Raw genomic sequence first — 16,834 nt, 5'->3', positions numbered from 1 at the left:
CCGCTCAGGCACCAGCGCGCTTTCAAGTCCACCCCGTGCCGCCGATGGGACGCTCCACGCAAGGTCGGCGGCGCAGCCCCAAGCTCGGATTGGGTCGATCGGCAACCAACCCGGAGTTGCTCCAGCGGAAGGTGGCCGGCAGGGTGCCCTTAGCTGTTCGGGAGAGGAGGTGTGGGTACGGGGCGCTCCCGAGGGCCGCAGGAAGCGAGGGGAGGCACGGGCAGCCCGGGAGGTGACACGGCTTTGCGCGCTTTCTGTCCGGTGCTGCCAGAGGTGGCGTTAGTGTTGGACGGTCTCGCGGGTGGCGGGCACTGCTCGTCCTTGCTCGCGGCAGGACGTCACGTGGGTGGTGAGGCGCTTCACGGCGGCTCGTGTTCCTACAGGGCTCAGGCGGCACGGGCCGGGCGCGCGCCTGGCGGCGTCCCCCGCACCTTGAAAACGTGACGTGATGCGAGCGAGCGCGGGAAAAGAAGCCTCAGCCTGTTCTCCTCGATAATGTGGCGGGCTCTGCCTTGACCTGTTGCCCCAAGGAAGCAATACCGGCGTGGTTTCGCTGGGACAGCTGCGGTTGGCGGTCAGCCCTGGCAGGGATCTCTGGAGTGGCGTCATCCCTTGCTTCCCTCCCTGCCGGGAGCAAAATGGGAGTGAGTAAAGGGAAGAACCTCCATTAAAAACTTTCAAATGGTAAATCTCTGCCTGAGCTTGGTTATGTTTACCAAGATGCCGTCTGCATTGCTGTTTAATTTTGGCATTCCACGTTAAAACTGGTTCCCATGACATAAAACACTAAATTAGGTACTTGTATTTTCATACAAAAAACATGTAATTATATTTCCGATAGATTGCAAATAATTACTCCAGAGGGCAGTTTGTTAAGCAAAAGAGATGATTGATTTTTATCAGATCAATTGCAATCAGCCGTTTCCTGTTACACTTTACTTGGTAAGACTTGTAAAGTTTCCTCATCAAGATGCAGAGTGCCCTGTTTTTAAAAGTTAGGAACATCCACTTCTGCTCTTTATAATAAAGTCCTGGATGCTCAAGACTTCTTGTATTTGAGCTGTAAGGCATGAGCTGCTGCTAGTAAGACAATATTTGCGGTGTTACTAGTTACCATTGCTTCCGCTGTATCACAGTGTTACAGTGTTTTGCTGAATACAGATTTCAGTCTTCAAGACCAAGATGAAATTTTTAACTCAAGTACAAACTTAGTAGCATTCATGCTAATTATTAGGCTGGCTTAGATATGTGCTTACCAAACTTGATTATGGAGTAGAGCACCTGGGAACTCATTCTGAAGACACAATACGAAAAAGTCTACAATGTTTACAATAAGGACCAGAAATGACAAAGCACAAGACTGGAAAGAGCAAAGGAAAATAATGAGATTACGTTGGTCAGCATAATAGTAGGCTGTTGTTGCTGAGACTTCACTGTACTTAATCAGTGAAGAACAATTTTAAGAAGTGCTTTGAAGGAGAACAATAGAATAGATGCTGACTGGGAATTCCTCCAAAGGACAAAGAAAATGCAAAGGTGTTTGGAAATCTCGTAAGTAGATTACAGTATCTGAAATGATGAACTGCTCAGAGAGGAGTTGTCTTTTCACTGCTGACTTAGGGGTTGCAGATATGATTCTGTAAAAGCAGTTATTTGACGTGAAAAGGAAAGGAGGTCCCAATGAATTAATTCAAAATGTGATATACCTGAAACAGTAGACTTAAGAAATTGTGTTTGCTGAAGTTCTCTGAATGGATGTGGGGGTCTAGATCACACTTATCAAAATCTGGTAGATTGAGACATGTTTGGAGTCTAGATGAGAGTTATAGTTCTCTGGGTGAAGGAAGCATGTACTAGGTTATGCTATTCATGTTCATATGCGAAAATCTAGAGAAATCTAGAGAAATGGTAATATCACTAGTGGTAGTTGAAAAACAGGAGAGGTTATTAGTTGAAGAGTGAAAGCTTTATTTTAACCATGTCAGGCTTGAGTTGAGTCATATATAAGATGTGAATGAGCCACCAGGATTTCATTATGGACAAAAAAGCTTGTGATAGATCTGCGAGTCCTCAGTGCAGTAGCTATGCCGTGTTTGTAGAAAGATTACCCACGGATGAGAGATGCAGGTCCAGAGATACAGAAAAGGCCAAAGGCACAAACATACCCAAAGAGGAATATGAAGATACTCATCCAAGTAGGAAGATTGCAAAAGATGCTTTAGGGAAAGGAAGCAGTTGTAAAAGCCACAGAGGACAAGCTGTGGTCAGCTGCGTAAGGGACAACTGAGAAATGAGATGTGAATGAGACCAGGTTCAGATGGGAGGAAAAAATGTGCAGCAGACAAGGGACCAGGAAAAGGAAGCAGTCTAAGGAAACATGGTTTATTGGTCTTGCAACCAAAATAAATAGTTAACAGAAAGCTCCACACGGGCAAAAGAAATCCTCTGCTGACTTCTTGCTTTTTACCTTCGCTAAACAGGCCACGTCCTCCAAGTTTCTAGGCTGGATTCACTCTGCCCAGGCAATTTATTCCCATTGTCAGTAACTCCCAGAAACCTATCCGTAGTGATAATATTTAAGCAGTGCCAGGTTATGTTCCTGGGCTCTGGAGCTGTGTCTCTGCTATTGAATTCCTATTGTCTACAACAATTTCAGCCTGTGCCAGACAATTGCCTGGCACAGTTTGAGGAATTAGCACCAGAGAGCTTGGGGCTGTTGCCAGTAGACAGTCTGGTGATGGCCAGGCAGTGCTGGAGAGCAGAAGGATTTAAAAGTAAGGACTCTGGCCATAATTTTCAGTTGGCTTGAAGGCCGCAGGATGGTTCTGGTCATTTAAGGTAATGGATGTATATGGTTATTTAAGGATGGATGTAGCCTACATGCATACTACCTTTTCTGGAACTTGTAAGGTTTCATTTCATAGAGAGTTTATCAAAACCACTTCTCAATAATTTTTAAAACTTAATTGAAATGTGACAGGGAAATTACCAAAGCAAGAGGTAGAATGACATGCAGTAATTAAAACTCTTTTGCTCACTCTCCTGTCTTTCAAATAAAACCGCTAGTGTGCAAAATGTCTTTTAAAAGTAGCGTATTCCACACCTGACTTTAGATGGTCTTAAACTCCAAAGTTAAAATCACAATATAAATGCATTCCCAGAATCCCCCATTCCCTAAATTAACATGGCCTCCACTAGAGGCAGCTCTGTGCGGATGGCATGAGTGCAGTAAGACAGGAACATCCATCCTCCTACCAAGATCATAATCCAACAAGGTGCATGTTCTATATCATGCAATGGGGAGAGGCAACATAGTTCCTAACATTCATGTAGGGGCTCTGTTCATCTTGGGAAATCGACTACCAGGAAGGTTTTCCATGGAGAGATTTGGTTGGGGCGTTTACCTGAGGTCTGGGGGAAGGTAGGGATTGGAACTGAGAAGATTATGAGATACATATATATTTGTATTGTTAATATCAATTTATTTCTGATGTCTGAGTAAAGAAACCTTAGATTTCAGACCAAAGAGCTTCTGGTATGAAGAATATACATTTTTAATATGTCTTGAGGGAACATGACAAAGAAACCAAAAAGTGACCTTTCCTGCCTGTGGCTTGTTCTCCAAACCTGACTGCAAGTGTTGGCTTAAGTCTCTGCCTCAGGCATGCAATTCAGGCTGAAGAAATAGAGCCTCTGCGATAGATGACTCTCCGGGCAGTAAAAGTCAGAAGACAGAACCATAACAAATAATGTGGTTCTCTGTGGTTCTCTGTATGTTTATGTGTATATATATATATATCTGGATACAGATACATCTATATACGGAAACTTTTTTGTGTCAGTAATGAAAATCGAAGTCTAAAGTCACGCTTGCTGAGGGTTTTGTACACTTTTAATATCTCATTTCCATTTTGTTCTGAGGGGAGAAAGTGGAATCAGCTTAAAATACTCACAGGATTGTTATTGCAAACCCTCACATTTTTCTATTGAATTTATTAATACTTTTCAGATTGTGTGAAAATGCATATTTCAGCTTCATTTGGAAAAAAAAAAACAAACCCTTATACCTGAGAATGTCTGATAAATGCAGAGAAAACATACTTTTCAAAAGAGTGTTTCTTAAAACAAATTCGTGATTTTTTTTAGAGATTGAGTTCCTTGATGCTGGCAATAGTGTGATTTACTTCATTTACTTCTCTGTAATATTTTTGAGGATCCCAAATCGCCTCCAGCTTTTAACACATACGTGTCTTTCAGGTCTTGTAATTTGGCCAGTGTTGCCTAACGTACAGCAAAGCAGGTTCTCCATAAAAAATCTGTAGTTGCAAATAAAATTCAAGTCAACATGTTTTCTGAAGTAGTCAGGTTTTATTTTGAGAGAATGAAAATGAAGTAAGTTCAAGAGCTATAGAAGTGAGATGGAGGTGGTACAGCTGAACATGTTGTTCAGGAGGGAAGTGGAGAAGGATGACAACAGAGTAGTTTGATAGAAAGGAAGGAGAAATCTGTGAGATGACAGTAACTGAGTAACGGGTAAGGCTGCTGACTGTGGATGGCAAAGGGATTGCTGTTCACATCCCAGAAACAAGATGAAAGTAACACCAGCTCACTTTCAGGAACATAGTGGGAAGATACAGGGTTTTTTTTCATGGACTTTTAGGGTTAAATTTTGTTTTTCAGATGCCTTTGGGGGCTGTTTGTCTTTCAAGAGTCAAATGTTTCCTCTCTTCCCCTCATCAAAAAAAGCTCCCCTTATCCATGCTGTAAATTTGCTTAGGTTTAAGCCAATCTCAGAATTTATGGAAGCCTGACTGCATAGCTTTGATGGTATGATGTGTTGTTTTGCTGTGTTCTGGGTCTGGTAGGGTGATAAAATCAAACTAAGGTACTGGAACAGGAACAAGTAGTAGCATGGAAAAAGTCAGTGTGCCAAATCTTAGGATTTGTAGGATGATATGTAAGAGTCTTATTAAAATGACAAATTAGAAGGCAAACACAAGAACTGGAGAAAGATGGATACTAAACAACTTGAATGGAAAATTGCTTCCTGAGAGTCCCATTGATTTTCATATATCATGCTCGGTTTTCATGTAAAACAGTTCCTTTGCAAAGGCAAATGGTGACTTAATCTCTAACAAAATGCTAAATTAATTCCTTATTGTGTCTATCTGTTAAAATGTTTCTGCAGGCTGAAGTATGCCTTTGCTGCTATTTGATCCCACTCAAAATCTTTGATGAGTTATTTTAGAGCTGTATTGCAGTGTAAAATAGTTACTAATATTTCCACTGAAGATACAAAATAATTTAGCTCCCTGTTCTCCTCAGCTATGTTAGTTTTGCAAGGTTAGTAGAAATTTTAATAAGTAGTAGAACCTTTATTTTTGTAACCAAGTCAGCAGATCTCATCCTGGCTATCTATGGGGAGTAGATGTGATGAGTAAGAAGGTGCTTTTTTTATATAGTTACTTTTCAAAGGATCACAATTTGAAAATGGTTGTGACATAACTGGGTCACATCTGAAATTTTTCTATAAGCTGCATAAAATGAGAAGTTGAGGTAGCAGCTTTTGTCAGAAGTTATATTCTTAAAGCTGTAGTGAATCATATAGCTGAGAGATTTGCATATTGTACTGTTACTGAAAACTGCAAAACAGTCATAAATCTGTGTAACTGTTTAGTAGTCCTTTCGTATCTTAAATCTGTTGCTTTTGAATAATAACAAAGTAAGAATTAGGATGGATATGCATGTGCATCACATACTGTGTTTCTTCTGTCATTGCCTTTGTTTAACATGTTTAATTGCGGACACTGTTGCAAAGAATGTCATGTCCCAGGATTTAGCTGTTAGGAGTGTTGGAGGGGAAAAAATAGTAAGACAATTTCAGGAATGATAAAACTATTTCAGCTGCCTGTAGCTCTAGTACGTAATAAACCATTTTCAAATTTTGATGCATGCTTTAACTTCTGGTTGGAAACAAGAATGGAATGATTCAGAGATCACATAGATTGCTAGCTGGACTGGGAAATTATAATAAAACATGATTCATAAGCTTAAAGGTTTTACTCGAGAATAAGAATCCTTATGCTGTTTTTATATCAGTGGGCACACTGGCTGATACTTTCTGCCAAATCTCCTCCTACCCCAAACAATGAAAAAATGTATAATTCTGGATATAAGACAGATCAAGTGAGAGCACCTAAAGCCTAGGCTTCTGCTTTAGTATAAACTATTTCAGGTTTTCTTACATATGTTCTGATTTATCTTAACGGTTACTGAATAGTTTTTTAGGAGTTGGGCAGTTAGTCATGTGTGTTCTAGAAGGTTTAATCCCCTTAGAGTCTGCAAAACCTAATCCCCTAACATGAAAACAAATGCTAACTCCCTTGTGTACACATGCAGTATATGTATACCTCACACCTCTGCCTCACTGGTGTACATATCAGGGACAGATGCAAGCAGCTGCTATACATTTTTACAACTCATTTGTCTGAACAACATTTAACTTAGTTTCATTCAACTTATTCAAATATGATATGTCTGTCTAAAATGATAGCCACATTATGATTATTTTTATGAACAATAGTAAAATTATCTTTTATTTTATTAAAAGCTCCCATTTTTATGTTTATTTATCTTCCCTCAGTGTAAGGCCGTAAACATGACTGATCGAGAAGTCAGAAATGTCTGGAGAGGTGTAAACAAGTATTTGGAAGGACAGAGAGCAAGTATCTTTTAAAACAGATCAGTCACTGATAGAAAAAGTTTTAAGTATTTTTGGCAGCTGATCTGCCTTGAGAGTTTTTTTTTTCTCTTGGTAATTTTTCCATCATCCCTGCTGGACATTTCTGCCCCGCTGGTTTAGTCAAATGCCAGATCAAATGTTGGTATGGCTGTGCTCTAATCGAGGAGTAATACTTCCAATGGTGAAGGCAGGACAAAACCAATCTTTTTTTAACTTTTTTTTTTTTTTTTAAGTGCAACTACTGATTGTGCTACAAGAGAAAACTTATAACTCAAGTGTCAATTAGTCGTGCAGAAAATTTGTATTGCTTCCCTGTCTTAAATTGTTTTCTAAAAGAATTTCCTCCTGAACTCCAGAGCTGCTGAATTTGAAAAACTATAGATACATGTAACATAAGTAAGGTTCAGTGCTGGCCTTTTCCATGTTTCTTTAGGCCTTTGAATAGGTTTTATATATATATATATAAAATATATATATATATATATATATAAATATATATATATATATATATATATATAAAATATATATATATATATAAAAAATAGATTTTTTTCTCAAGAAGTGCACATTCATAGTAAAACATCTTTCTAGCTAGACCTGTGCACGGACACAGTGAGTTGGGGACAAAATGTCAGCTCAATTGAGATACAATTTTCAGCAACAAGAGTCAAATCCAAGTGTGAATTGCAAATTTGCTTAACAAACAGCTTGAATTCTCTTTGTGGTTTCTGGGTACCTTGTATTTCCTAACTATTCAGCTTTTATACTAGCCAAAATAAACGTTTATCATTAAATACTGCAGACTGTATTGAACGGATTTTATTTTTAAAAACTTCAATTAGTATGACTGGAATTGGTATCATTTAACTGGAGAGAGTAACCTGTTTCAGCAACGTGGGTTGTGTTGCTGATATTTTCCCATTGCTGCAGTCTGTGAAGCCTGGAAGGTTCAAGTGTTTCCCATAGGGCAGATACTGTCTGGATAAATCAAGATACAATAGCAGTCAGATATATTGGGCTATCCAAGGTGCAGCACCAGTGATTCCTGCAAAGAAAGAAAAAATATTTACATTTTAAACATATCTTCTATGAAAAAAAAAAAATCCGTTTTAATTTTCCCTAACTTGTCTAATAAATTACTTTGTGGCAGGAAAGTATTTGTGTATTTCTGTAAACTTGTGTTTAAAGGCATTGATCGGAAACATGCAAAGGAGGTGGTATTTTTAGCAGTGTGGAAAGAAATATGGCAAACACTGATTCACTCTGCAAAATTCTCTGCTTATTATTGGCAAATACATGTTCTGATGAAGCCATTAAACACTTTTTGATTATTTTACTAAATCAGTGACTTGGACAAGAATTTCATGCTCCACTAAATCTGATTTTGTATGCTGGCCTTAAAATAAAATTTTAAAAAGAGCTTTGTCCTCATTTGCTTTGTTTCTTGATTGTTGCTGTTATTTGGAAAGTACCAGTAAAAGTTGTGTATTTTCAAAGGGAAGAGCGTATTGCATCTTCATCAGTGCGAATTTCTTCCCACATATTTGCAATATTTGAGCTGAATAGATGTTAGCGAAGAAAGAAACCCCAAATAACAAGTTCTTAAATGGTATGTCCAGCTTTATAAACTTACAGGACAAACTGATACTGAAGGATTCCTCCTGCTCTTCTGCTTTATGCAAAGGAGCTTCTGGCTACATCTGATCACTGGAAAATGTCTCTTCCATCCAAGAGACTGGATGTCTCTCCAGTGTGCACTGTGACAGGTTCGCGGGTTGGGTGAAAATCGTGCGTGAATCCTGTTTGAAGTTTAGGCACTCTATGTAAATCTTAAGTTATTCAGATTTTGTTAGTGGCCCAACCCCTGATGTGATGCCTTCTTGTTATCCAGGTACTCTGTAGTCAGCAGTTGCAAACGAATGGCAGAAAAGTATGTTTATTGCTGTCTAGTACTAGCAACATATCTGTCTGGTTTAAACACGGATTTTGAAAGATGTTCAACTACCTATACTTGAAAATGAAGACATTTCTCTGTTTTAACTAGCCAAAAGGTTTCAGGTTGCTTGTACAATCTGATGGCTGAGATCGAGTCGTTATATTAAAACTCTTATCCCAGAGACTGTTCTCATTTAGCCTAAAAGCACAGAAAAGGAATTTTTTCATGACAGGAAAAAGGAGCAGTTCTGTTAGCAAAAGGCCAGTTTCTCAACAGAAAAGGCAGAATTTTCTACAGTGCAGAAAATGTAGAAATACTTAATGATGTCATGGTTGGAATGTACAGCAAACCTGGATATATGAACAGTAAAACTATTTGCCCCACAGTGAAGAAGATAACAGGACTACTTTTTAGTGTTCAATATTTTAATATATGTGGATAGTCTTGAGAGGTTCTTCACAAACCTGTCCGGACTAATGATGTTGATTTTAAATGAAAATCCATGAAATTCCAGAGAATCAGGACAATGTTCTGCTGCTGTTGTATGTGATAAGATGGTTGAGTCGGGAAATGAAATATAGGACAGATATTTAGGCATGGAGTTTCAAGACAGTAACAGGTCAACTGATGATGGACTTCAATAGAGAATTAAATGCTGAGAATACAGTTAATGTTGACCAGCAGGATTTCACAGAAATTAGGTCTTGTCAAATAGATTGATATTGTTCTGACAGGATCTAGTTGATAAAGGTGACTGCTGTGTTGGCCCACTTTTGTAAAGCATTTGACTTAGTGACACCAATTCAAAAATGATTGCTATTCAACAACAGTAAATTCAGAGTGCGTTAGCTAGTAATATTCAAAATGCGTTTGCTAGAAATGGCTACCAAAATAAATTATTATCTAGTGAGGTTATGCAGAGATCATTCTCAGCTTAGTGCTTAAAACATAAGGGAAAAATCCCTCTCTGAATTAGTGAGAAAAATAAGGCAGCAGTAGGTGATGGAAATAGCTCATTTCTACAAAATTATTTGGATCATGTTGTCAGCTGGTACAGATGAACAACAACTAAGTTATTTCAGCACATGTAAATTCAGATGGGTTGCAACGAGTAGTCACTGCTCAAGAGGACGCCCTCCTTCTGTGGGACCTGCCCGAGAATGTTCTCCATGTGGGTCAGGACAGTACTAGGTGGTGGGAAGAATGTTGCTGGTGCTGAGAACACCTTCAGGTGCTGTGATCAGCTTGATGTGTGCATGTATTAACTCTTCTATCTTTGCTTAGAGAGTGTGTTAGAATAATGCCATGCCATTTCCATCCCCACTTCTCTGTTTAAATCCTTCTTCCACGTGCTTCTTATTTAATGAACATTAACATGCAGTTTTATTGTGTAGGCCCAAAAATTCATGGAGGAAAGGCAAGGACAGAGCAGGATTCAGGAAAAAATATGAAAGTTCGAAAGAATTTTGATGAATCAAATAAATAAGCTTAGGCTGATCTTTATACATAAAAAAATGGTTGTTCTCTTTGAGGCAGTAGACTATGTGTCCAAGAGTGAGGCTGTTGTGTGAATCATGTCTGGTACCTGGGGGGATTCAGTCTGTCACTAAGATCTGAGAAACCCTCCGAGACAGGTAGCAAGAAGGATATATTAGAAATATTTCCCTTGACCTGTATGTTGCTTCTGAGTCCTCACCCATGCTATCCTTTTGTGCTGGCACAAATGTTTATGTAGCTGCTTGTTGAACCAGGTGGCTGTATCAGTCTGGGTTTGTTTTAAGCCAGATCATCTCCCCAGTCCTTCACACTGCACAGCCACACAGATGTTTGTGCCAACACAAGGTGATGAGAAGGGCTGAGCCTGTGCAGAAATGGGAAGCAAAGAGACTGGTGGTGGCTGGATGTCTTGTTTTAGCAATGATGTTATTTTATCCTGTCTTGAAGTGCTCATGAAACTAAAGTTAGATACTAAATTCATTATTTTAAATGTTATCTAGTGATATATCAGTTCTCATTTAAGAGCAAATTTTAGTAGAACAATGCTAAAACTGCTGCTAATACTGCTAACAAGTTACAGTGCTTTATAACACTCAGGCCAAGTAGAATATTTTCATGACTCTAAGCTAGGGACTGGAAGGGCAACTGTAGAGAAGGATCTTGCTGCTGACGGTTAGCTATCTGTACCCTGGGTTCCTGTGTTAGATATTCCCTGGCTACACAGAATGATCTTTGTTAGTAGTTCTTACTGTGCTTCTTTCAGCATTGAATGCAATTCTGGAGATAAGCTTGATATCATTTATCAACATTTTAAAACTTTCGTTTTGGAGGAAGAATTTCTTGAAGTATGTAAAACTTAAACTGAGAGTAGAAACATTCTTTGTACAGAATAAGGGGAACTCCACGAAGATTTAATTGATGATACATACAATGCTTAAAATTTACATCCTCGGTTCTGAAAAAAAAGTTAAAACATAGAGAAAGGAATCTGTATGGTTATGGCCCAAAGTTTTGTTTCTGGTCCTTGTAGAACTTCAGTGTAAGGACTTCATCACTGGCATTTTAGGGCATGCAAGGACTTATGGATCAACTCAATAGCATTTATATTTGTTTAAAATACTTCACTTGCTTCTGTTCAGCACTACTATACATTTTTCTGGCAAGGTTGTATTTGAATCATGGATAATTTGATCATTCCCAGTTTAAAAAACAACTAGAATTACAGCCATATTAAACATGCCCACTTTCCTGCAGGTTCATTTACAGCTAAAACTCATTATTTGGTCAAGACTCTCCATCTTCCCAGAGTTTTTAGCAAAGGTTATCTCTATGTGACAAAATTCAAGCTCAAGCATTTAAAAAAGACTTACAAGAACAAATGGAATCTTAATTTTTTTAACCTAGAAAACTACTTTCAACACTTGTTGGAATCTGAATTTAGAAGATGCACAGTGAATTAGTTGGAATGCATTAGGACTCCAGCAGAAAAGGTTTTGCCTATTGGCAAGAAAGGTTAAAAGAGGAATGGAGCTGGTCCCTTATGTTGAGGATCTTGGCAAGTTCATCTCTTAATTTTCTTTTTTCCCCAATATTAGGCATCAGAATTTAAGTGTTTTCTTCTGCACTCTAGTTGTGTGTATGTTACTTTTTTTTTATCCCTGAACTACAATTTATTTCCTCGTTTTAAGAAGAAATTTAAGTGTTATTTTCTGGGTTTTGGTTTTGTTTCAATTTCCACATATAAACTTCATAATATCACATTTTACTTTCATATTTTTAATTACTCACTGGATAGCTCCAGCCACTGGCTTTACTGTACTTGAGCCATATAATTACTGAGATGTATGTGAGGATAGCGATGTGCCTAAACATTTGTGGCATGCAGACCCAGAAGTTCATTGAGCAAACGTTTCCCTTACCAATACCAAATTCCATTTTGAATATTTGATACATGGATGATGATACAAAGTTTTCCTTCTATATCACAGAATCACAGAATGTCAGGGATTGGAAGGGACCTCAAAAGATCATCTAGTCCAATCCCCCTGCCGGAGCAGGAACACCCAGATGAGGTTACACAGGAAGGTGTCCAGGTGGGTTTTGAATGTCTCCAGAGAAGGCGACTCCACAGCTCCCCTGGGCAGCCTGTTCCTGTGTTCTGTCACCCTCACTGAGAAGTTTCTTCTCAAATTTAAGTGGAACCTCTTGTGTTCCAGTTTGAACCCATTACCCCTTGTCTTACCATTGGTTGTCACTGAGAAGAGCCTGGCTCCATCCTTCTGACACTCACCCTTTATATATTTGTAAACATTAATGAGGTCACCCCTCAGTCTCCTCTTCTCCAAGCTCAAGAGCCCCAGCTCCCTCAGCCTTTCCTCATAAGGGAGATGCTCCACTCCCTTCATCATTTTGTTGCCCTACGCTGGACTCTCTCCAGCAGTTCCCTGTCCTTCTTGAACTGAGCAGCCCAGAACTGGACACAATATTCCAGGTGTGGTCTCACCAGGGCAGAATAGAGGGGAAGGAGAACCTCTCTCGACCTACTAACCACCCCCCTTCTAATACACCCCAGGATGCCATTGGCCTTCCTGGCCACAAGGGCACAGTGCTGGCTCATGATCATCCTTCTGTCCACCAGGAGCCCCGGGTGCCTTTCCCCTACACTGCTCTCTAATAGATCGTTCCTCAACCTATACTGGAACCTGAGGTTGTTCCTGCCCTTCCTCTACACTTGCCCTTGTTACATACATTTCATTAAATTTTTCCCCACTCAGCCCTCCAGCCTGTCCATGTCTCTGGATGGCAGCACAGCCTTCTGGCATGTCAGCCACTCCTCCCAGCTTGGTGTCATCAGCAAACTTGCTGACAGTACACTCTATTCCCTCATCCAAATCATTGATGAATATATTGAATAATACTGGCCCCAGTACTGACCCCTGAGGCACTCCACTAGATACAGGCCTCCAACTAGACTCTGCCCCATTGACCACAACTCTCTGGCTTCTTTCCTTCAGCCACTTCTCAGTTCACCTCACTGCCCGATCGTCCAGACCACACTTCCTCAGTTTAGCTGTGAGGATGCTGTGGGAGACTGTGTCAAATGCTTTACTGAAGTCAAGGTAGACCACATCCACTGCTCTGCCATCATCTATCCACCTTGTTATGTCTTCATAAAAGGCGATGAGGTTGGTCAAGCACAACTTCCCCTTGGTGAAGCCATGTTGACTGTCCCTAATGACCCTCTTATCCTTGATATGCCTTGAGATGGCACCAAGGATAAGTTGTTCCATCACTTTCCCAGGGATGGAGGTGAGACTGACCAGTCTATCGTTACCCACGTCCTCCTTCTTGCCCTTTTTGAAGACTAGAGTGACATTTGTTCTGCTCCAGTCCTCAGGCACCTCTCCCATTTCCCAAGACTTGGCAAAGATGATGGAGAGCAGTCCAGCAATGACCTCAGCCAGCTCCCTCAGCACCCGCGGGTGCATCCCATCCAGACCCATGGATTTATGGATGTCCAGATTGCCTAACTGCTCCCTAACCCAGTCCTCATCAACCGAGGCAAACCCCTCCATTGTCCTGCCTTCTTCTGGGGCCTCAGCAGTACGGGGCTCCTCAGGACATCTTCTGGCAGAGTAGACAGAGACAAAGAAGGCATTCAGTAACTCTGCCTTCTCTGTGTCTTCTGTCACCAGGGCACCCACCTCGTTCATCAGTGGGCCTACATTGCCTCTGGTATTAGTTTTATCTGCTATGTATTTGAAAAAGCTCTTTCTCTTGTCCTTGATCCCTCTCACCAGGTGTAATTCTAAGGAGGCCTTAGCTTTCCTAGTTGCCTCCCTACACCCTCTGACAACAGCCTTATATTCTTCCCAAGTGGCCAGCCCCTCCTTCCATGATCTATAAACTCTCCTCTTCCACCTGAGCTTACCCAGCAGTTCCCTGTTTAACCACGCAGGTCTCCTGGCTCCCTTCCTTGACTTCCTATGTGTTGGGATGCTCTGATCTTGTGCCCGGTAGAAACAGTCCCTGAACACTAACCAATTTTCTTGGGCCCCTTTACCTTCAAGCAGCCTTGCCCATGAGATTTCCCTTAGCAGTTGCCTAAAAAGGCCAAAGTTTGCCTTGCTGAAATCCAGGGTTGCAATTCTGCTTGCTATTCTGCTCCTACCACATGAGATCCTGAACTCCACCATCTCATGGTTGCTGCAACCAAGGCAGCCCTCAACCTTTACCGCTTCAACCAGACCCTCCTTGTTAGTGAGGATGAAGTCCAGCAGTGCATCCTTGTTAGTGCATCCTCCTTGTTAGTGAGGATGAGGTCCTAGTCGGCTCCTCCACTATTTTTATTAGGAAGTTATCGTCAATGCACTGGAGCACTGGAACAGGCTGCCCAGGGGGGTTGTGGAGTCTCCTTCTCTGGAGACATTCAAAACCCGCCTGGACATGTTCCTGTGCGACCTCACCTAGGTGTTCCTGCTCCAGCAGGGGGATTGGACTAGATGATCTTTTGAGGTCCCTTCCAATCCCAAACATACTGTGATACTGTGAATCTCTTGGACTGTGGCTGGCCAGCCGAGTAGTCCTTCCAGCAAACATCAGGCAAGTTAAAATCATCCACCACAACCAGGGCCTGTGATTGCGAGGCTGCTCTCAGCTGCCTGTAGAAGGCCCCATCAACTTCCTCACCCTGATCTGGCAGCCTGTAATAGACGCCCACAACAGTATCACCCCTGCCAGCCTGCCCCTTAATTCTCACCTACAGACTCTCAACTCACTCCTCATCCATGCCTGAACAGTACTCAATGCATTTTAGTTGCTCTCTCACGTAAGAGCAACTATCTTTCTTTGTGCATTTTCACCTCTTCTGTAATAATTTCTCACTTGACTTTGACAAAACATTATTTTTTCAGGAATTACTTTAATTTGAAAATAAAATACAGCCCTTTCATTTTAGTTCTTTATCACAAAATTTATAAAAGAAGATGTCTTGTTTAATTTTTGGAGGTAGCAGTAGGGCCCTAAGAAAACACGGCAACATTAGTTAGTTGATGTTTTTTGTCCTTAAAAGGAAGCAGTTCAGTTAGGCAAGGTATAAATTACTTTCTAAGTTACTCAGGTTTAATGAAATCCATATAGCAACAAATCTCACTCTGCTCATTTAGCCATCCATGGAATCTGTGAAGAAAAAAGTATATGTGGCTTACATTTCTGATATAAGCAAATAAAACTTGCCATTTTTTTCTTTGACATATTAAAAAGCATCAAAAAAGAATGAAAGATGCTTTTCCGCAGTCCACTTAAAGCTTCTTGGGCTTGGTTCATCATTAGATTTATAATGAGAATGAATTTGGCCTCTGTATTTTTCCTGTCCTACATGGACTTTCCCACTCAAACCAGTCATTTTTTTTACTTTTTATTCCAAATACTTGCTTCCAAGCCTTTTCCTAGCTTTCTTTTTATTGTCAGCATCTGGTTTTCTTCGTTTCCTGTTACCTTTCCATTTGTTCAAGTAGATCTCTTTAAACATTTACAGTTTCGGAATGTTTCCAATCTGCCATTACTAGTAAGCTGTTAAAAGAATTCCTCATCTAGAAATGTCTAAGAAAGACATGGTTATTTCATAAAAAGATTAAATTATTTTTCTAATTATGTGTCAATTTCAATTGTAAAGCCCTCACAGAAATCCATGTGTTTGGTGGTTGTTTCCTTAAATATATCTCGGTGAGAAAGACAAGGGTTGTGAGCGTCAGCAAGATATGCCTTCAAACTGTTTAGGTTTGATTGCATTGCATTATAGAATGCTTCATTACTAGTTTAACCTCTCGAAGGTTTTCAGCTGCTGTTTTATTTAGCTATACCGACTACAGCGCCTACAGCAACTCCAGGCAATGATTCCCCCAGTGGCATGCATGAGCTGCCCTGCTCTACTGCAAAAATACATTATGGCTGAATTTGCCCTCAGAGTTTGGAAAGATCTAAAGTCTTTGGAGACTGGAAATGTGTTTTTTCTTTGTTTTAGCTGGCAGTATGAGCCTCTGGCATTTTAAAGTGCAAGTCATTAGCGTCCACAAGGGTGATGTTAATATGTCTGTGTTTCAATCTCAGGACATTTTCCAGTTGCTTCTGCCACAACAATCTCTGCCATCTCAGTGCTTTTTAAGCCCCTTGTGAATTCAAGTAAGCTTTGCAATGCCAGTAAGAATCACTGTAGACTTCGGCTGAAACCAGTTGCTACCTGATTTATTCTTTTTACGGTAGTTGGCAGTGAAATTTAAAGTCATTCAGAGCTACTTGATGGCAGGGGAGAGGGGGGTGGAATGAAGAGAATGAAGGATGTAATGTTTAGAAACATTAAACACAATCAAAAGAAAAGCTAGAGGACTTTAGACAACTTCATTTTTTTAATTATTTGTTTTTATTTTTTGAAATTGGGAAGCTATGATTTAGACTTCTTACAATACCCATATGCACATACAAAATCCCGGCTACAGTGGTAACATGGCATCCAGAAATAAAAGCAAACTAAAGGATCAATTGAAGCAGTCAAGAGCGTAGCCTGAGGGACCAGATGACAATCCTCATTGACGAGAAGGACGGAATCTGTCAACAAAGGTAATGCCTTCTGGGAAATGCAATAAGGCAACACAGAGAGATCA

General features: G+C 40.3%; 1 long non-coding RNA gene across 1 annotated transcript; it reads left to right on the top strand.

The window, feature by feature from the left end:
- The first annotated feature begins 40 nt into the window (after positions 1 to 40).
- Positions 41 to 689, top strand: LOC308038601. Its single transcript, XR_013921947.1, has 2 exons — positions 41 to 169; positions 384 to 689. It is a non-coding gene; the product is annotated as an uncharacterized lncRNA (long non-coding RNA).
- The last annotated feature ends 16,145 nt before the right edge of the window (positions 690 to 16,834 follow it).

Source organism: Nesoenas mayeri, assembly GCF_963082525.1.
Source record: "Nesoenas mayeri genome assembly, chromosome: 3".
Lineage (NCBI taxonomy): Eukaryota > Metazoa > Chordata > Aves > Columbiformes > Columbidae > Nesoenas > Nesoenas mayeri.
Note: the sequence above shows the minus strand (reverse complement) of the source record. Positions and strands in the feature narration are given on the sequence as shown.